This window comes from Cervus canadensis, chromosome 14 (assembly GCF_019320065.1).
Source record: "Cervus canadensis isolate Bull #8, Minnesota chromosome 14, ASM1932006v1, whole genome shotgun sequence".
Lineage (NCBI taxonomy): Eukaryota > Metazoa > Chordata > Mammalia > Artiodactyla > Cervidae > Cervus > Cervus canadensis.
Genome location: NC_057399.1, coordinates 22,825,768 through 22,847,531, shown reverse-complemented (window position 1 = coordinate 22,847,531; position 21,764 = coordinate 22,825,768). Strand labels below are relative to the sequence as shown.

Sequence of the window (21,764 nt, the reverse complement as noted above, 5' to 3'; positions counted from 1 at the left end):
ACATGGTTCCTGCTATAAAGGAGATAATAATTCAGTTGAAAAGAGATAGTTTTGGTATAGATCTTTTGTAATTTAAACTACCTACAGAAGGGTCATCTGTCAAAATGATGGATTAAATTCTAATCCAGAGTAGGAAGCAAATGACAAATATATACTTATCATTTAGGATACTTATGGAATGATTATGCTGACAAATCTATATCGGGACTAACTAAAACACAAAAATGACACAAAATTGATTATTTTACACTTTGAGGTCTCTGAAGAAGATATTGTGAATAATTATGAGTAATGAATATGACAACTTGATTTTGTTCAAAATCAAAAATGGAGTTGTCAATCTTTGCCTATAACAAATGCACAAGATTTATTTTTTAAAATTCCAAATCCTTATTCATAACAATAAGCTTTGCACTGAGTAGGAGACACAAGTTCTGGTACTGATGATAAAGATGAAAAAAGAGGATGAAAACAAGAATTTCCATATTTTGAGAGATGTCACTTGACCAAGTTCAGAGGAGAAGAAAATAAGACAGCCAAAATTTGAATGTAGTCTTATCTGAAGCCAAATTCATATCATTTCTCTCACCCCAGAGTTTCTTCTATCAGTTCTGTAAAAGTATAAAAAATTGCTCTTGCATTTCATATAAACTGATGTGAATATATTGCCTATTATGTCACTCAAAGTCCCATGTAATTGACAACATTGAACATTTTACATCAAATAAAAGTATATCTGCCCTGTCAAAAGTACATCTCTTTTATAATGTCTGAGCTATGATTTCTCTTAAATTTTCCTTTTGCCTACCCTCTGTGGATGAACATAACCAGATTTTAAGCTTATCATGGAATATGTTAATATTATCAATGTCATCCCATTTTCCTTTTCTTCCTTTTATGTGTATATCAATTTATTTGAAGTTGCCTGAAATTCTTGTTCAGAAGAATTGAGTTGAGGTTAAATTAAAGTTAAATGTGACAGGCACTGAATAACTTCTATTAGTAAATATAAAAGAAGCTTTAACAAACATGAAGCAGCTAGAAGTCTATTTTTCATCAGCCTATAGAATGTATTTCTGGTTCCTACTAACAGTGATGAAGAAAAAAATATATACTTGGCTCGCAATCCAAAGACAGGTAGAGCTGAAAGTCTCTCCTAAATGGAGGGTATCCTTCCGCATCACAGTCTTCATTCAGCGTACTCCAGACAGATAGATACCAAGCTTTCTCCGAACATCTTCATGGAAAAACAGACTCGGCCATCATTTGCTTTCAACTCTTTTCTGTTTCCTCAGTGGTTTTCCCATGAAGCTGTCTGATTTCTTCATTCTTGCCAATTTTCTCTCCTAGACTTCTGTCTAAGCAGACTGCATTTTCCAAGATCAGTACTGATTCAGCCTGTTATTTCTGCTTTATGCTTCTGAGCTTCAAGGGCTATGATATTAGGACATGTTGTATTACTCTCCTAAACAGCATTGAGAAGAGAGCAAGGCCCCAAAGGGTGAAGGCATAAATGAAAACAATGAGCACTTTAGTAAGAAGCTCAGGGCATTCAAATCCAGTGTCCCAGAATGAAAAACAACTTTGCTAATTATAGCAAGCATTTAAGGATCTCTTTTACGATGTAAATACAGGTACCATTTCCATTCATGCAAAATTATTTAGAAAGCAAAATAAGGAAATGTTTTCTACTAATTTAAATGGTAAAAAGAAGAAGGCAAAGGGCTGGAATTCTTTCCATGCTCAGCCCTAAAACAGAAGATCCTCTGTTTGGGCAACAGTGCTGTGGATATAGCCAAGAGACTGCTTTGGCACAAAAAAGAATATATCAGCATTACCACTGCCAGTTACATTCCATTGCCTTTAGTTTCCTGGCTGAGTTTATCTGTGTGTTTGGGGGAGGGGAGAAGGCAAGAGGGAGGCAGAATCTGGCAGCTATTTCTCAACTCTGCAATGTCCTTTTTAGTATCTAAATAAGAATATGCTTCTATTTCATTATCATTTTGCAGTTCTAACTGTTGGGAATATCAACACTGTGATAGTTACCACAATATGGCTGAACACAGCTATGGAAAGTCAAAGAAAGAAAAAAATCTGATTGAATGAAACTTTGATCACACTGATTTTTAATTTTTAGTTTAAGTTCTAGCCTTCTATTGTTGTGCAAAAATAATTTAAAAAAACACACAACATAGTTATATAGCAATAATGTATCATCCCACATGACTCTGACTGGAAGCAGCAAGAAACTAGGGGGTTCTTTCCTGGGGCCTATCATGCAGGTGAAGGAAGATGTAGAATGGTCTTAGAGTCATCTTAAGACTTGACAGAATTGAAAGTTCAAAATATCTCCCTTACATATGACTCACAGTTCTTGCTGGCCTTTTGGCTAGGCTCTTATTTGGGGTTGATCACTGAAGCACCAACATGTAGTCTTTCCATGAGGCAGGGCTTCTTCCAGCATGGCAGCTGTGTTCTGACAGACAGTATCCTAAACATGAGTGTTCCAAGAGAGAAAGGAAGCTGCCAGTCTCTGAGGGCCTGGACCCATTACTGGCACAGTACCATTTCTGCTGAATCTAATTGTTCAGAACAGTCACAGAGAAATTCCAGAATCAAAATGTGGAGAGGGGAAGAGGACACACCTTTGGAAGGTGGAGCACGAAAGAATCTCTAGCCATCTTTAATCTGCCACACTTTAATTATTACTATACGTGAGGAGACTCATTTAAATTAAATGGCTAAAATTGTCTGTGCATCTCATAGAGTTCAGTTGAGTCACTCAGTTGTGTCAGACTCTTTGTGATCCCATGGAATACAGCATGCCAGGCTACCCTGTCCATCACCAATTCCCAGAGCTTGCTCAAACTCATGTCCGTCAAGTCAGTAATGCCACATAACCATCTCATTCTCTGTCATCCCCTTTTCCTCCCACCTTCAACCTATCACAGCATCAATGTCTTTTCCAAAGAGTCTGTTCTTTCGCATCAGGTGGCCAAAGTACTGGAGTTTCAGTTTCAGTATCAGTCCTCCCAATGAATATGCAGGACTGATTTCCTTTAGGATTGACTAGTTGGATCTCCTTGCAGTCAAAGGGACTCTCAAGAGTCTTCTCCAACACCACAGTTCAAAAGCATCAGTTCTTTGGTCTCAGCTTTCTTGATAGTACAATTCTCACATCAATACATGACTACTGAAAAAACCACAGCTTTGACTACATGGACTTTTGTCAGCAAAGTAATGTCTCTGCTTTTTAATATGCTGTCTAGGTTAGTCATAGCTTTTCTTACAAGTAGCAAGTATCTTTTGTTTTCAAGGCTGCAGTGATTTTGGAGCCCAAGAAAATAAAGTGTCTTACTGTTTCCATTGTTTCCCAATCTATTTGCTATGAAGTGATGGGGCTGGATACCATGATCTTAGCTTTCTGAATGCTGAGTTTTAAGCCAACTTTTTCACTCTCCTCTTTCATTAGTTCTTCGCTTTCTGCCATAAGTGTGGTGTCATCTTTGTATCTGAGGTTATTGATACTTCTCCTGGCAATCTTGATTCCAACTTGTGCTTCATCCAGGCCAGCATTTCTCATGATGTACTCTACATGTAAGTTAAATAAGCACGGCGACAATATACAGCCTTGACATACTCCTTTCCCGATTTGAAACCAGGTTGTTCCATATCCAGTTCTAACTGTTGCTGCTTGACCTGCATACAGTATTCTCAGGAGGCAGGTAAGGTGTTCTGCTATTCCTGTCCCTTTAAGAATTTTCCACAGATTGTTGTGATCCACACAGTCAAAAGCTTTGGCATAGTCAATAAAGCAGAAGTAGATATTTATCTGGAACTCTCTTGCTTTTTCATTGATCCAACGGATGTAGGTAATTTGATCTCCAGTTCCTCTGCCTCTTCCAAATCCAGCTTGAACATATGAAAGTTCCCAGTTCACAAACTGTTGAAGCCTGGCTTGGAGAATTTTGAGCATTACTTTGCTAGCGTGTGAGATGAGCGCAATTGTGCAGTAGTTTGAAAATTCTTTGGCATTGCCTTTCTTTGGGATTGGAATGAAAAGTGACCTTTTCCAGTCCTGTGGCCACTGTTGAGTTCCAAGTTTGCTGGCATATTGAGTACAGTGCTTTCACAGCATCATCTTTTAGGATTTGAAATAGCTTAACTAGAATTCCATCACCTCCACTAGGTTTGTTCATAGTGATGCTTCCTAAGGCCCACTTGACTTTGCATTCCAGGATATCTGGCTCTAGGTGAGTGATCATGGTTATCTGGATCATGAAGATCTTTTTTGTATAGTTCTTCTGTGTATTCTTTCCACATTTTCTTAATATCTTTTGCTTCTGTTAGGTTGATACCATTTCTGTCCTTTATTGTTCCCATCTTTGCATGAAATGTTTCCTTGGTATCTCTAATTTTCTTGAAGAGATCTCTAGACTTTCCCATTCTATTGTTTTCCTCTATTTCTTTGCATTGATCACCGAGGAAGGCTTTCTTATCTCTCCTTGCTATTCTTTGCAACCCTGCATTCAGATGGGTATATCTTTCCTTTTCTCCTTTGCCTTTATCTTCTCTTCATTTCTCAGCTATTTGTAAGCCTCCTCAGACAACCATTTTGCCTTTTTGCATTTCTTTTTCTTGGGAATTGTCTTGATCACTGCCTCCTGTACAATGCCATGAACCTCCATTCATAGTTCTTCAGGCACTCTGTCTTTCAGATCTAATTCCTTGAATCTATTTCTCACTTCCACTGTATAATCATAAGGTGTTTGATTTAGGTCATACCTCAATGGTCTAGTGGTTTTCCCTACTTTCTTCAATTTAAGTCTGAATTTGGCAATGAGGAGTTCATGATCTGAACCATGGTCAGCTCCCAGTCTTGCTTTTGCTGATTGTATAGAGCTTTTCCATTTTTGGCTGCAGAGAATATAACCAATCTGATTTTGGTATTGACCATCTGGTGATGTCCATGTGTAGACATGTTGTGTTGTTGGAAGAGGTTGTTTGCTATGACCAGTGTGTTCTCTTGGCAAAACTCTATTAGCCTTTGCCCTGCTTCACTTTGTACTCTAAGTCTAAATTTGCCTGTTACTCCAGGTGTTTCTTGACTTCCTAAATTTTCACTCCAATCCCCTATAATGAAAAGGACATCTTTTTGGGTGTTAGTTCTAGAAGGTCTTGTAGGTCTTCATAGAACCGTTCAACCTCAGCTTCTTTGGCATAACTGGTTGGGGTACAGGCTTGGATTACTGTGATATTGCATGGTTTGCCTTGGGAACAAACAGAAATCATTCTTTTGTTTTCTTGGGTGAGATTGCACCCAAGAACTGCATTTGGACTCTTTTGTTGACTATGATGGCTACTCCATTTCTTCTAAGGTATTCTTGCCCACATATCTATTACTGCCCCATATCTATTCTTGTAGATATAAAGGACATCTGAGTTAAATTCACCCATTCCAGTCCATTTTTGTTCACTGATTCCTAAAGTGTCAATGTTCACTCTTGACATCTCCTGTTTGACCACTTCAAATTTACCTTGATTCATGGACCTAACATTTTGGTTCCTATGCAATATTGTTCTTCATAGGATCCGACTTTACTTCCATCACCAGTCACATCCACAACAAGGCATTGTTTTTGCTTTGGTTCCGTCTCTTCATTTTTTCTGGAGTTATTTCTCCATTCTTCTCCAGTAGCATACTGAGCACCTACCGACCTGGGGAGTTCATCTTTCAGTGTCGTATCTTTTTGCCTTATCTTACTGTTCATGGGGTTCTCAAGGCAAGAATACTGAAGTGGTTTGTCATTCCCTTCTCCAGTGTGTGTATCATTGAGGTGTTAAAAAAATCCACAGTTTAAAATTTGCATAGTGGTAATCAACAAAGCTCAGGATATTTGTATCTTTCTGGTAAGTAAAGAATATTAACAAAATTAGTATAGTTTGATTTGTAGTCCAATCCTCTTCACTCCTGGATCTAACTTTTAGAAGACTGGCAGATATTTCAGCATAAGATATTCTCTCTTGGCCTAGAATGAGCAAAGATTTCAGTGTTTTATGTAGAGGAGTAAAGGATCTATTAAAGACATATAGGTGTTAGACCTCTGAATATCATTCTCTTTTTATGGCATTTATGGGAGGAATAAATTGTGTTTCAGCTTCACTTTGATTGCCAGTAGACACATTTTTTTTTCATTCTATATTCCCAGCGGTTATAAATTGATTTTTTTTTGCATGAATATTACCCCTGTTTCTCCCTACTCTTAAAATGACTCATATCCCACAGAGATTACCAATGTGTCTCCTGTGAAATTCAGATGGCTTCTAGTCTGTTTTCTAATCTTTTGCATTCAAAGTGAATTTTTCTTGACCTGTCCCTCAATTTCCATGGGCTAGAGAAGTCCAAAGCATTTCTTACAATCAGGTCAAGCTCTCAGAAATATTCTCACGGTCAGTCATTCTATAAGCACTGCATCTGTTTCACCCTGTTTTATTTAGCACCATCTGGATCAAGGTAGCTCGTATATCTTTACTAGAGGAGCAGGAACACACATGTATATCTAATATGCTCAAGAATTAAAATACACTAATACTTAGAGTACACTGAAAGTCTCAATGTACTGGCGCCTTAGAGCAAATAATGGAATATCCACAACCAAGTGATGGACAGACAAGTATAAAATCTTTTTCATGATATCTACTTATAGATATGTACTTTGTAAGATGAGTATAACCTGTGTTCCTTAAGCCTCTCTATTCGCAGGAAATAACATTGGCCATGTTTGTTCCACTTTAATAAGCACTTAGAAGTATATCCTGATTATATGATTTCCTCCTACATATTTAAATTTATTTTCAGTCTTTTGAAAATTTGATCTCTAATTTCTGAATTGTGAACAAGAATAATGGCAACAAAACAGAAAGCAAACAAACAAAAATACCCAAACAAACCACCACAACAAAATCATTTAAAACTTTAGCAACAACAAACCTGGGGCTTTCGAAGTGGTACAGTGCAAGAGACTCAAGAGACAAGCGTTGGAAGATCCCCTGGAGAAGGAAATGGCAACTCACTCAAGTATTCTTGCTTGGAAAATTCCATTGACAGAGAAGCCAGGCAGGCTATAGTCCATGGGTTTGCAGAGTCCAACAAAACTTAGTGACTGAGCGCACAACAACAAATCTGAGGCTAAGAATAATGCAACTATACCTAAGCCAGTTAAGTATTTCACAGAGTAGTTAACAAGATTATCAGAAACCGAGTCAATCTTTTGAAAGGTAAAAATCAAGCAAAACTTACATCTCAAGGTTTGTATTATACTCCTTTCAGTGTCATGTCAGTTTAATATTGCTTCTAGGATGAGATATTGCTGCATTGTGCCTATTTTCTTCTGGCACATACATCTTCTGGTGTATGAACAGGATAGTACTGTTCATATACCCAATAATGACAAATAGATTTCATCTCATGTGACAACTCTAACCAACTGATATTGGATGCCTGGAGCATTGTTTTGTGAACAGTTTTGAGGCTATGTCTAGACTCAACAATCCAAAAAGTTCTTTATATCATCCAAGGGCATGATGCAAGAAGTTGAGTTACTAAGTGAAAGATATCAGTCATCCCTGCATTGCCCACTAAGAACTATGGGTAGGGATTTATCCTTAGTGTTTCAAAAGCACATATGTGGGTTGAGTCATTGCTATACTCTTTTTATCTGGCTTAAAACAGATATTCAACAAAATGAATGAGTTAATAAAATGTCCTAGATTTTGGTTTTTTAAAAATATGTCTGTAATGGAAATACACTGGGATACAAATGGAATGGACAGATAGGAAAGAGAGTCCTAATAGCCTACATCAATAAATGTGTCTTTCATATACTTCAGAAAACATTAAGAATGTAGCAAAATGGTTGAATACATACTCTGAATAGCTTGTATAACGTATCTCCCCTTTTCCAAAATATCTGTGGTGTTAAGTATCAAATAATATTAAGTAGACCTTTTCTAGTTAGAAAATCAAGAAATTATAATTTTAGAAGTGGATGAGATTGTAAAATTTAAATTAGACTGAATTTTCAATATTTGAGTACATGACTATCCCCCAGATCCAAACCTTCATCATCTACTAGGCTAAGACTCTAGGGCAGAACATGTGTTATATACAATTTCCCTTCCTACACAGGGCCATAAATACTTCTCTATAAACATTTGAGAATCATCACTTGATATTATCATATGATTATGAGATCCATATTTACAAACAATTCTAGTTGAATTTTCTTGGTTACCTCAGAAATTGCATGAAACAATGTGTTTGAAATTATTTCAATGTTCAGAATATTTCATACATACATCAAGTATCATATTATTGCTAATAATAATGGTATAAATAAAAGCACCAAAAATTTATTTAATTTTTAATGTAGTATACCATACTATACTTAGATATACTATAGTTAAATATACAGACATTACTCAGTATGCATATGGTATTGGTTCCAGGACCCCACTATTGCATACCAAAAACTGTAGATGCTCAAGTCCCATATATAAAAAGGCATAGTACAGTTGTGAAAGTGCTGTACTCAATATGCCAGCAAATTTGGAAAACTCAGCAGTGGCCACAGGAATGGATAAGGTCAGTTTTCATTCCAATCCCTGAGAAAGGCAATGCCAAAGAATGCTCAAACTACCACACAATTGCACTCATCTCACATGCTGGCAAAGTAATGTTCAAAATTCTCCAAGCCAGGCTTCAACAGTATATGAACTGTGAACTTCCTGATGTTCATGCCGGATTTAGAAAAGGCAGAGGAACCAGAGATCAAATTGCCAACATCTGTTGGATCATCATAAGAGCAAGAGAGTTCCAGAAAAACATCTACTTCTGCTTTATTGACTATGCCAAAGCTTTTGACTGTGTGAACCAAAACAAACTGTGGAAAATTCTGAAAGAGATGGGAATACCAGACCACCTGACCTGCCTCCTGAGAAACCTGTATGCAGGTCAAGAAGCAACAGTTAGAACTGGACATGGAACAACAACCTGGTTTCACATCAGGAAAGGAGTATGTCAAGGCTGTATATTGTCACCTTGTTGATTTAACTTATATGCAGAGTACATCATGAGAAATGCTGAGCTGGAGGAAGCACAAGCTGGAATCAAGATTGCCGGCAGAAACATCAGTAAACTCATATATGCAGATGACACCACACTTATGGCAGAATGCAAAGCACTTTCTATGATTCTACTAATCAACTATGTCCTAAATGTCAATCATTTCCACTTTCTTCAGGCTCCTCAAATATTTCCTTGGCACTTTTGTCAATGGATCTCTCTAAAATGTGGGACTAATTATATGTCTGCCAGCTTAAAGTCTTCCCACAACATCCTGCAGACTCTAGGATGAAAGTCATGATTCTTAGCATGATACAAAATCTTTTATTGTCTATTTCCCCCCTTGTCTCTCCAATAATTTCTTACCTTGCATCTCTGCATGTTACCGTGGCATGTACCCCTTTGAAACAATTTACTGCTTTTGGAATAACTGTCCCTTCACCATACCTTCTGGCTTCTCTTTTTTGAATTTCTCTTCTATCTTTAGACTGCTTATTGGTTTGCTTGCTCATTCATGGCTTTAATCCTCTACTTTCCTGTTCCCTCAGGCCATATTTTGCCACTTTGATTATTATCATTATCATCAATATCATATAACAGTACTAGCATCAATTGTAGTACTAGTACTAATAGTAATAGTAATCATAAACTGTGCACTTAATATTCCCATTTTAAAGATGAAAAAATTGAAGCACAGAGTCATCAAGCAATTTACCCCAAAATCTTATGCCTTCAATTTGGGTCAGGAGTTAAAAACTAAGCAACCTAACTCCAGAGTTCCACTTTTTAACAAAGCTATTCTGCAGCCATGAAATTAGACATTTGCTCCTTGGAAGTAAAACTATGACAAACCTAGATGGTTTATTAAAAAGCAGAGGTATCACTTTGCCGACAAAATCCATATAGTCAAATCTATGGTTTTTCCAGTAGTCATGTACAGATGTGAGAGTTGGACCATGAAGAAGGCTGAGCACCAAAGAATTGATGCTTTTGAACCATGGTGCTGAAGAAGACTCTTGAGAGTCCCTTGGACTGCAAGGAGATCAAACCAGTCCATCCTAAAGGAAACTAATCCTGAATATTCATTGGAAGGACTGATGCTGAAGCTGAAACACCAATACTTTGGCCACCTGATATGAAGAGCCAACTCACTGGAGAAGAACCTGATGCTGGGCGAGATCCAGGAGGAGAAGGGGGCAACAGAGGATGGCATGGTTGGATGGCATCACTGAATCAACGGACATGAGTCTGAGCAAACTCTGGGAGATAGTGAAGGACAAGGAAGCCTGGAGTACTGCAGTCCATAGGGTCACAAAGAGTTAGACATGACCTAGCAACTGGACAGAACTGATTCTGCTTTCCTATCCTAGAAGCCTGGTCTCTAAGTTCTAATGTTCTGTCCACTTGTTTGTCTCCATTGGTGGTCTCTGAATTCCTTAAAGTCAGTGTCACAATCTTGATTTTCAGATTCTCAACACATGTGTTTGATCTCTTCATTCTTAGGTTGTTCAAGTAGGGATAAGAGAAAAAGAATTTGCCAAATATAGGAATTCTGATTAAAGTTTAACACTAGCATTCAAAAATATTGAGGGGTAGGGAAGAAAGAAAGGATAGGTAGTATAAGTTTAAAATGTAATGAAGAATGAATTCATTCAGTAGTTTCAGAGCAGCTACTAAGGCTACATACACATTGTGTTAGCTGATCTACAATATGAAGTGTCTTAGTGAAATACTTTTTTCACAGTCACTTCTTATCCATTTTGACCAGTTTGTTGATGTGGCCTCTGCTACAATATGTTCTAGGTAAATATCATATCTATATATTTGCCATTAAGGCTGCAAAATTTCTGTGAATTGGGTATGATTATTCCTGTTTACAGCTGTTTCATCTAGAGACTTTGAGGATTTTAGTGACTTATCCAAGTTTCACATTTTTACTACAACAGAGTTCACTTCCACAGATGTGTAATGAAAGAGGAGAGGGGGAAAGAGAAAGAAGGAAGAGGGGAGTAAGAAAGGAAGGGAAGGAAGGAAGGGACAGAAGGAAGGGAAGAAGGAAGGAAGGAGGGAAAGAAGGAAGGGACAGAGGAAGGGATGAAGGGTATGCATTCATTTGTGTGTTTGTGTGTGTGACTGCATATGAGTTAGCAACTGTGTACATCCACCAGGTGCCAATGGAGTCCTCCGGCACTCCCTCTCCAGGATGGGCCAAGGTTAAGGGTTGGTGCTGTGGCTGCTTGGCCTAAGTATGGAGTGTTGGAGGAGAGTAGAGAGGTCAGACTATTCCCTGCCTTCCTTCCAAAGAGATTGGCTCAGCTTGGCTCACTCTTTCAAGCAAGGTTCACTGTTTTCCTCAAAGCTGCTGACTCTGTTCAGGTCTATCTTCTCCACAGGCCTGGGGATGGAAGGTTCAGGTCACTGCACGCTGAACAGACCTTGCAGTTTCCCAATACTGGCTCTCTGCAGTTAACCTCTTTGTAAATCAAATTTGCTATATTAATAGTGCCATGTGTTTACTGCGGGAAGCAGACTGATGTTATCAGTTGTTTGTGTGTATGTCAGTGTATATCTATTGTCTAATTATTTCCCTATATTCTACAGCATCACGCTATTATAAATTTTACAGTGCAATTACTTGGCTGTAGTGGAACTCACAAAATAATGACAAAAAGCACAGTTTTCTGTTAAGGTCCATGAATTAATCTATTTTTGCTGGGTATAGCCAATTGCTACATATAAATGGAATCCTGTCTGTTAGCCTTAACATTAAGCAGGTTTCTAGAGGAAAATGTCTCAGATTTTGCAGCAAGCTTTCCTTTGGCCTTCAAAAGGCCAAAGCTATTTTTCTCAAGGAAAGCTAGAGGAATAACAACCGTTGCATTTTCAATTCCCATATCAGCAGTGATGATAGACTAGCATTATTCACACCCACTTTTGGATAGATTCTGTTAGCACTGTCAAGATCAAAGTTGAGCAAAACTCTCCCTTCTCACCACTTCATTATCCTTATCCTTACATGCATAAAAATGAAAATTCTTCCCTGTTATAGAGTAATAATCTTACTATATTTATAAATGTAAAGTAGATTTATCAAAATGATTGGAAACCGTGATTCTCCATCACGGTTAATGATTGCAGAGATATGTTGACATGAAAAAATGAAACTTTATTTTTTTCCCTCCTTTCCTTACCATTTCTTCAATTTATACACAAAGAACTTCATGGTGTATTTACTAACAAAATTCTATCTCCAGGATTATTAGGTATATCATAATTTATAAATTTATATACTATATATTGCATATATTATAAACACATATGCCCTAATAGTGACTGCATGGTTTATTTTTAATCTCCATAAGGCTTTGAATAGAGTGGATGAAGTGTGGGAGAATAGGAATTAATGTTGAATCAGTCCATGACCTGCTATTTTTTCATATGATGATGTATTTTACAGCTGAAGTGATTGCATCACAGCAAATTTATGATATACTATTCAAGAACTTGATAAGAATATAATTTCAGCTCATTGTAGTGTAATAATAAGCTTTCTTGTAGTTTCACTGCATTGTTTTTATTAAAGTTATAAAGAAAGCAAACTATCTTTTTTTTTCCTTTTGCCAAAGTTAGATTTAATAACCTCTCATTTTCCTGGGACATCTTCACTTATTAGATAACCAAATTCCTTTGGATCTTTCTTATTTTTCTAATATAAATTTAAATCCATTCTTCCTTTTCATTTGTTAGCTATACATATTATTTTCCTGCCCACAATTCACACTCCATTAAAGAGTTGTGATTCTACAAGACACATTATACTGATACTCTGAACTAAAAACAGTGCTCCCTTGGAATATTTTCACCTGAAAATGTAAGGATATATTGCACACAGTTCAAATAGCTTCTGGTTAAAGGTAATAATCTCACCTAAGAGTTGAAAAAATTCATAAGAACATAAAAGATTTATCATAATTTACTAAATCTAAAATCTGTATGACCTGAATAACCTGTGTTTTCTCCAAATGATGTAACTTTTCTCCAAACAGATGTCTGCATGTATTGTAGCTGTGAAGAGAGACTCTGATACATACCAGTCTTGCTCTCCCTCTGCCCCCCAGCATGCCAAGCGCTCTATTTTCGGAGTGTGTCACGGAATTGCACTTTCTCACTACTTCCTATTCCCATGAACCCCAAGTGCTGCTGCTGCTGCTAAGTCGCTTCAGTCGTGTCCGACTTCCTGCGACACCATAGACGGCAGCCCACCAGGCTCCTCCGTCCCTGGGATTCTCCAGACAAGAACACCGGAGTGGGTTGCCATTTCTTTCTCCAATGCATGCACACATGCTAAGTTGCTTCAGTCATGTCTGACTCTTTGTGAACCTGTAACCAGCAGCTCACCAGGATCCTCTGTCCACAGGATTCTCTAGGCAAGAATACTGGAGTGGGTTGCCATTTTCTTCTCCATGAGCCCAAGTGACTGGGTCTAAACAAGGAGTTGGGAGTGGGAAGGAGGTGTCCTTCTTCTGGTTGAGTATTCATCGGCCTCTGTGAGACATTCTAGAGAACTCTTTTCTTCATTTGTTACCATGACTAGCTGGATTCAAGACAGTCCCTGATATCCTTGATTCTTGAAAGAGTATAGTGAGCATATCCTCTGTTCACCTACAATGGACATAAAGTTAATGGGAAAAATATACCTTTGTAGTTTTAAGTCACTAAAATGTGGGACCACTTGCCACAGCAGAATAATTTACTAATCTTAATTAACACAGAGGCAAACCACAGAAAAAAATAGTGAAAAACATTCTTGGCAAGGACAGATCCCGATAAGCTAGGGAAAGGGGAAGATAGGTCTTTTAGAGGAGTGCTAAAAGCAGGATTTAGGAAAGACATTGTCAGGACTCACAAAATAGAGAAGTTATAACTACACTGGTTTTACCTGAATTGGTAAGGGAAAAGTTTAGTTGATGGCTATGACTCATCCATTGTTCAGACAGATTTTGACAGAGATTGAAGAAGAAAGTTTGATATGTCTGTGGGTCCTCTTAAAGGCATAGCTAAGACATTGTAAACCTCAATATAAAAGGGCCGTTTCCTTTAAGAAGACCAAATATCTGATCTGATTAAGTCCAACAAGTGCAGGACAATTAATAAAACGTTAAGCAGATTTTTTTCAAATATACTAATTGAAATGAATTTATACTTTACATAATTGAAATGCTTTATCTACATGATTCTAGATCAACTCAACAAACTAAACTTATATTTTAAAATTCATCTTATCAATTTCTGAAACTTTTATTACCTTACCATTTCATGACATCTATATCTATGGACTTTTATACATATATACTTTCATTTTTTCTAGGTTTTTCTTTTCACATCTAATATGAACAAGAGTGTATGCAATTATTTCTGATAATAACTAAATTATCTTTATGGGTGACTGATATTATAAAGTCATTAATTGTATGTCTTTAAGCTTGGCAACCAAGTACTTTGGGGGTAAATATTTTTAAATTTTGTATTCGATAAGTGTGAGTCAGTGTATACTATAAAATTTTAGCACTTGATCATGACTTTTTATGTTTTAATTATTTTATAAAACTGAACTAATCACAAGAATAATTTACTACTATCACATAAGAAGGAATAAAAACATAATATGAAAGCATAAACTTTTATTAATAAGCATATTTCAAATTTGATTCATAAAAATATTAATAAATTAGCTGATAAACTATTGGTTTATATTATTTTCACAAAAAAGAAGATGGGCTCTATAGTTCAAATCCAACCCCTTTCTTCTTAATCACATATTAATTTTCATGTAAAGAGATCCTTCAGGTTCAATTCAGTTCAGTCACTCAGCCGAGTCCAACTCTTTACGACCCCATGAATCCCAGCACGCCAGGCCTCCCTGTCCATCACAAACTCCCAGAGTCCAACCAAACCCATGTCCATTGAGTCGGTGATGCCATTCAACCATCTCATCCTCTGTCGTCCCCTTCTCCTCTTGCCCTCAATCTTTCCCAGCAACAGGATCTTATCAAATGAGTCAGCTCTTCGCATCAGGTGGCCAAAGTATTGGAGTTTCAGCTTCAACATCAGTCCTACCAATGAACACCCAGGACTGACCTCCTTTAGGATGGATTGGTTGGATCTCCTTGCAGTCCAAGGGACTCTCAAGAGTCTTCTCCAACACCACAGTTCAAAAGAATAATTCTTCGGTGCTCAGCTTTCTTTGTAGTCTAACTCTCACATCCATACATGATCACTGGAAAAACCATAGCCTTGAGTAGACGGACCTTTGTTGGCAAAGTAATGTCTCTGCTTTTTAATATGCTGTCTAGGTTGGTCATAGCTTTCCTTCCAAGGAGTAAGCATCTTTTAATTTCATGGGTGCAATCACCATCTGCAGTGATTTGGGAGCCCAGAAAAATAAAGTCAGCCACTGTTTACACTGTTTCTCCATCTATTTGCCATGAAGTGATGGGATCAGATCTTAGTTTTCTGAATGTTGAGCTTTAAGCCAAATTTTTCACTCTCATCTTTCACTTTCAACAAGAGGCTCTTTAGTTCTTCTTCACTTTCTGCCATAAGGGTGGTGTCATCTGCATATCTGAGCTTATTGATATTTCTCCCAGCAATCTTGATTCCAGCTTGTGCTTCTTCCAGCCCAGCCTTTCTCATGATGTACTCTGCATATAAGTTAAACAAGCAGGGTGACAGGATACAGCCTTGACATACTCCTTTTCCTATTTGGAACCAGTCTATTGTTTCATGTCCAGTTCTAACTGTTACTTCCAGATGCATACAGGTTTCTCAAGAGGCAGGTCAGGTGGTCTGGTATTCCCATCTCTTTAAGAATTTTCCACAGTTTACTGTGATCCACACAGTCAAAGGCTTTGGCATAGTCAATAAAGCAGAAATAGATGTTTTTCTGGAACGCTCTTGCTTTTTTGATGATCCAGTGGATGTTGGCAATTTGATCTTTGGTTCCTCTGCCTTTTCTAAAACCAGCTTGAACATCTGGAAGTTCACAGTTCACGTATTGCTGAAGCCTGGCTTGGGGAATTTTGAGCATTACTTTACTAGTATGTGAGATGAGTACAATTGCGCGGTAGTTTGAGCATTCTTTGGCATTGCCTTTCTTCAGGATTGGAATGAAAACTGATCTTTTCCATTCCTGTGGCCACTGCTGAGTTTTCAAAATTTGCTGGCATTTTGAGTGCAGCACTTTCACATCATCATCTTCCAGGATTTGAAATAGCTCACCTGGAATTCCATCTCCTCCACTAGCTTTGTTCATAATGATGCTTCCTTCCTAAGGCCCACTTGCCTTCACATTCCAGGTTGTCTGGCTCTAGGTGAGTGATCACACCATCATGATCATCTGGGTCATGAAGATAATTTTTGTACAGTTCTTCTGTGTATTCTTGCCACCTCTTCTTAATATCATCTGCTTCTATTAGGTCCCTACCATTTCTGCCCTTTATTGAGCCCATCTTTGCATGAAATGTTCCCTTGGTATTTCTAATTTTCTTGAAGAGGTCTCTAGTCTTTCCCATTCTATTGTTTTCCTCTATTTCTTTGCATTGATCACTGAGAAAGGCTTTCTTATCTCTCCTTGCTATTCTTTGGAACTCTGCATTCAAGTGGGTATATCTTTCCTTTTATCCTTTGCTTTTCACTTCCCTTGTTTTCCCAGCTATTTGTAAGACCTCCTCAGACAGCCATTTTGCTTTTTTGCATTTCTTTTATTGGGGATGGTTTTGATTCCTGTCTCCTGTACAATATCAAGAACCTCCATCCATAGCTCACCAGGCACTCTGTCTATTAGATCTAATCCTTAAATCTTTTTCTCACTTCCACTGTATAGTCATAAGGGATTTGATTTAGGCCATACCTGAATGGTCTAGTGGTTTTGTCCACTTTCTTCAATTTCAGTCTGAATTTGCCTATAAGAAGTTCATGATCCAAGCCAATTCAGCTCCCAGTCTTGTTTTTGGTGACTGTTTAGAGCTTCTCCATCTTTGGCTAAAAAGAATACAATCAATCTGATTTTGGTATTGACCATCTGGTGATGTCCATGTGTAGAGTCTTCTCTTGTGCTGTTGGAAGAGGGTGTTTGCTATGACCAGTGCCTTCTTTTGGCAGAACTCTATTAGCCTTTGCCCTGCTTCATTCTGTACTCCAAGGCCAAATTTTCCTGTTACTCCAGGTGTTTCTTGACTTCCTACTTTTGCATTCCAGTCCCCTATAATGAAAAGGACATCTTTTCTGGGTGTTAGTTCTAGAAGGTCTTATAGATCTTCATAGAACTGTTCAACTTCAGCTTCTTCAGTGTTACTGGTTGGGGCATAGACTTGGATTACTGTGATATCGAATGGTTTGCCTTGGAAATGAACAGAGATCATTCTGTCATTTTTGAGATTGCATCCAAGTACTGCATTTTGGACTCTTTTGTTGACTATGATGGCTACTCCATTTCTTCTAAGTGATTCTTACCTACAGTAGTAGTAGAGACCTTTAGAGAAGTACTATTCAGGGTCCAGTAAAGAAATGGAATGTTCTCTAATCCTTTATGTCATTTTTCATTGGCTGAAAGAAAACCTATAGTTTGAGCAATCTGACCTGCATATGGGTGCTGTGGTAAGGAAAGCCCTGTTAGGCTTACCAAACATCCTATGTCCAGTCCTACTTAGCACGAAATATTCTGTATCATACAGGAACCCTAAATAAAACACCAGTATATTTATTTAGCATGAATCTTCTGTTTTTTTCATTATCATAGACATATCATTTGTAATTTGTTGAGTGTAAGAAGGTAGCTAAGGGGATTTCCCTGGTGGTCCAGTGGTCCCAGTGCAGGAAAGCTGGGTTTAATCCCTGATCAGGGAACTAGATCCCACATGCTGCAACTAAGAACTCTCATGCCACAATTAAAGATCCTGCATACTACAACTAAAAAATTCAAATGCCCCAACAATGACCTGGCATAGTCAAATAAATAATAAATGAATAAATATTTTTAAAAAGAAGGTAGATATGGGCATGATATTTAAAAGTATGAGAATCTTTTTTTCATATTACATTATAGTGATATTAATATAATATTCAAGATTTGAAAAAAAACACGTATATTTAATCCAACAACTTAAGTTTATGATTCTATTATTTTTTAGTCTAGATGTCACTTTTGTTGGATTTCATATGTTAGGGTATGAGATGAAAGGGAAAGCATACAAGGTGTTTTTCAATACCACCTATATGCTGTCAGTGAAAAAAGTAAGACAAAATCTACATGAGATGGAGAGTTTTACACATTTATATATAGCAAGGTAAAATAATAATGTGAAAGTTTCTAAGAAAATGAGAAAATACTTTTAAAAACAATTCATGAAGGATCAACTTTGGGTTGGTGTGCTGAGGACCTTAGTCATAGTTTTCCCACAAAAAACAAAGAAAATACTGGCAAAAACCCTAAAATCATTTCAGAACTCTGGAAAATACCCAACACGGAAACAGAACAAATTGGAAATAGTCTATGAAAGAGAAACTGTTGACCTTAGTAGCACAGCAGTATCTGTGATGCTTTAACTTCCTCTTTCTCTAGCATCGTGACACAGCAATAACAAAAACTAAAAATAAAAATTTCTTTTCAGCCAACAGAAATGACTGAATTATTCTGTAATTCTGTTAAATGCACCATCCCCAGAAGCACAGTCAATATTGTGCCCAGATTTGATTCTCTCTGGAAAATATCCCTTCTGGGGTGTTATGGCTATTTAACTCAGAGTTCAGAAAAGGAAGAGGGTAAGGAAATATCCTATCTCAAGGATATTACCAACACAATAAAATTTTGCTGGCAATATCACTGGTGTCTAAGATTGTGATTTCAGGCAAACAAACAAAATCTTTGCCAGGAATTTAAAACTAAGCACTGCTGAATAAGATGACCACAAGGAACTTTGAAAAATTTCCACATATTCCTAGGAATTTAAAGCAGTGTACATGCATAAGTCTATGTGCATGCCCAGGAAACACTTGGAAAAATAGAAAGCCCCACACATCTCTAGCATATGTTGAGGTGTTGAGGCCCTGTGTAAGCAGGAAGTGAAAGTTAAAGTGTACTGTAAACTTCCTGAAGTTTAAAGCATACTTTTCCACACAGCCATTTTTTTGGGGGGGGGGGGGTGCAGAAAGTGAAAGAAATAAAGGTAGGATATTTTAGAAAACATTCTGATCAATCACTGATTCTGAGAATCTGATTTGGCATATATTTTGACCAGCCACTGACTAAATTATACTGACCTTGGGTTGATTCTAGGAAGTTAGCTTAAAATTAAAACAACTACTTAAAAAAATTCTATTAATAGTAGAATTCAGTGACTGCACAAGATTTGAAGAACTAATGGCCAAAAACTTCTCAGATTTGATGAGATGTGAATCTACATTTAAATTTCATGAACTCTAAGAAGAATAAACCTAAAGAGCTTAATACCTAGATGCATCAAACTGACAAAATTCAAAAGCAAACAAAAATTTAGGAAAGCAGCAAGAATATATCTTATTATATACAAGAAAAGACATGGATGCCAGAAGACAATAAGGTAACACTTCAAAGTATAGAAATTAGAAGACTGTCAACAAAGAATTCTATATCCAGCAAAACTACCCTTCAAAAAATGAAGGAATAAAGACATTTCTAGAACAGCAAAAAGTTAAGAGAATTTGTTGCTAATAGGTTGAAGTGTAAGGAAACTACATAGTAAATAAAATTTTCAGAAAGAAATAATGAACATTCATAAAGGGTACTATATAGATAAATATAAAAAAGTACAAACTATAACTTGTTTGTAATTTTTGTATTTTACCTAATTAAAAAAATGACTACATAAAACAATAATTATAACACTGTATTCATGGACTTATAATATACAAGATATAATTTTCATGACAATAATAATACAAAGAACAGAAAAGGAAGAGAAGTGTATTGGGTCAAAGTTTTGTATACAATGGAAATTAAGTTAGTATTGATCTGAACTGGACTATTGCAAACTCAGATACTAATTTTAACATACATATCAGCCACTGAAGAAATAAATTTAAAAATAACATAACACACACATGGAAATTTAAATGATAAATGAATAAGTATCTATTTAATACCAACTTTATAATTATCAAGGAATAGATGAACAAAAACCACATAGAACATATAGGGAAAAAATAGCATGATGCCTGACATAAGTATTACCATTTCAGTAATTACACCGAGTGTAAATGAATTAAACACTCCAAACAAAAGACAAAGATTGACAAAATGAGGGGGAAAAAAGTCAAAACATGATCCAACTACACAAGAGATTCACTGGATGAAAAGACACATTGCTTGAAAGTGAAAAAAAGAAATGAAAGAATATATACTATTCAAGTAGTAACGGCCGTGGTCTAAATGTTTGTCTCCCCCTAACCCAAATTCCCTGGTGGCTCAGTTGGTAAAGCATCTGCCTACAATGCAGGAGACCCAGGTTCGATCCCTGCATTGGGAAGATCCTCTAGAGAAGGAAATGGCAACCCACTCCAATACTCTTGCCTGGAAAATCCCATGGACGGAGGAGCATGGTAGGCCACAGTCCACGGGGTAGCAAAGAGTCAGACACTGAGTGACTTCGCTTTCACTTTCACCTAAATTCATGTTTTAAAATCTTAAAAACTTCCAAAGGTGATGGTATTAGTAGGTGAGGCATCTGAGAGGTGTTTTAAGTCATGAGGGTGGAACCTTCACGAATGGGATCAGCACCTTAAACAGGAGGCTCCAAAGAGATCCTTGGCCCCTTCTTCCATGTGAGGATGCAAAAAGAAGTCTGCAACCTGGAAGACAGCCCTCACTGACTATGCTAAAACCTTGATCTCAGACTTCTAGCCTCCAAATTGAGAGAAATAAATTTTCTGTTGCTTATAAGCAACTCAATCTGTTTATAGCATTATGAATAAGACAATAACCAAAAGATAGCTGGGGTGGCTAGATTAATTCAGGCAAAACACATTTTTAAATGAATAAGATTTCTGCAGATAGAAACTCTTCTAAGGACAAAAGAAATATAACAATTGTGTGTCTACCTAGAAACAACTCTCCAAATTACATTAAGCTAAAACAGACAGAATTGAGGGAAAAATAGACAATAATAATTGGAGATATCAAAACCACACTTTCGCTCCCTGACCTATATAGGCCTCTGCTATGGGGGTGATGGCCAGTCCTGGTGTCTGAGTGGTTCCCTGGGCCCAGCAAAGGGACCAAGTTTCCAGAGCCTTGAAGACAAGGGGTAACACCCCAAAATACGGACTCATTTTCCACTCTACCCTCATTGGCCGAGCAGCTGCCAAGAACAAAGGTCGCATCTCCCGATACCAGGCAAACAAATGCAGTATTGCCTCACGAATCGATTGCTTCTCTGAGGTGCCCACCAGTGTTTTTGCGGAGAAGCTTCGAGAACAAGTTGAGGAGCGGCTGTCCTTCTATGAGACTGGAGAGATTCCCCGAAAGAATCCGGATGTCATGAAGGAGACAATGGTTCAGGCAGAGGAAGCGGCTGCTGAGATTACTAGGAAGCTCGAGAAACAGAAG

At 37.3% G+C, this 21,764-nt stretch overlaps 2 non-coding genes across 2 annotated transcripts; both read left to right on the top strand.

Moving 5' to 3' along the window:
- Nucleotides 1-20,613: 20,613 nt before the first annotated feature.
- TRNAC-ACA lies at nt 20,614-20,685 on the top strand. The gene has a single exon. It is a non-coding gene; the product is annotated as a tRNA-Cys (tRNA).
- A 645-nt stretch (nt 20,686-21,330) lies between these two features.
- Nucleotides 21,331-21,413, top strand: LOC122453469. The gene has a single exon (XR_006273087.1). It is a non-coding gene; the product is annotated as a small nucleolar RNA SNORD86 (small nucleolar RNA).
- The last annotated feature ends 351 nt before the right edge of the window (nt 21,414-21,764 follow it).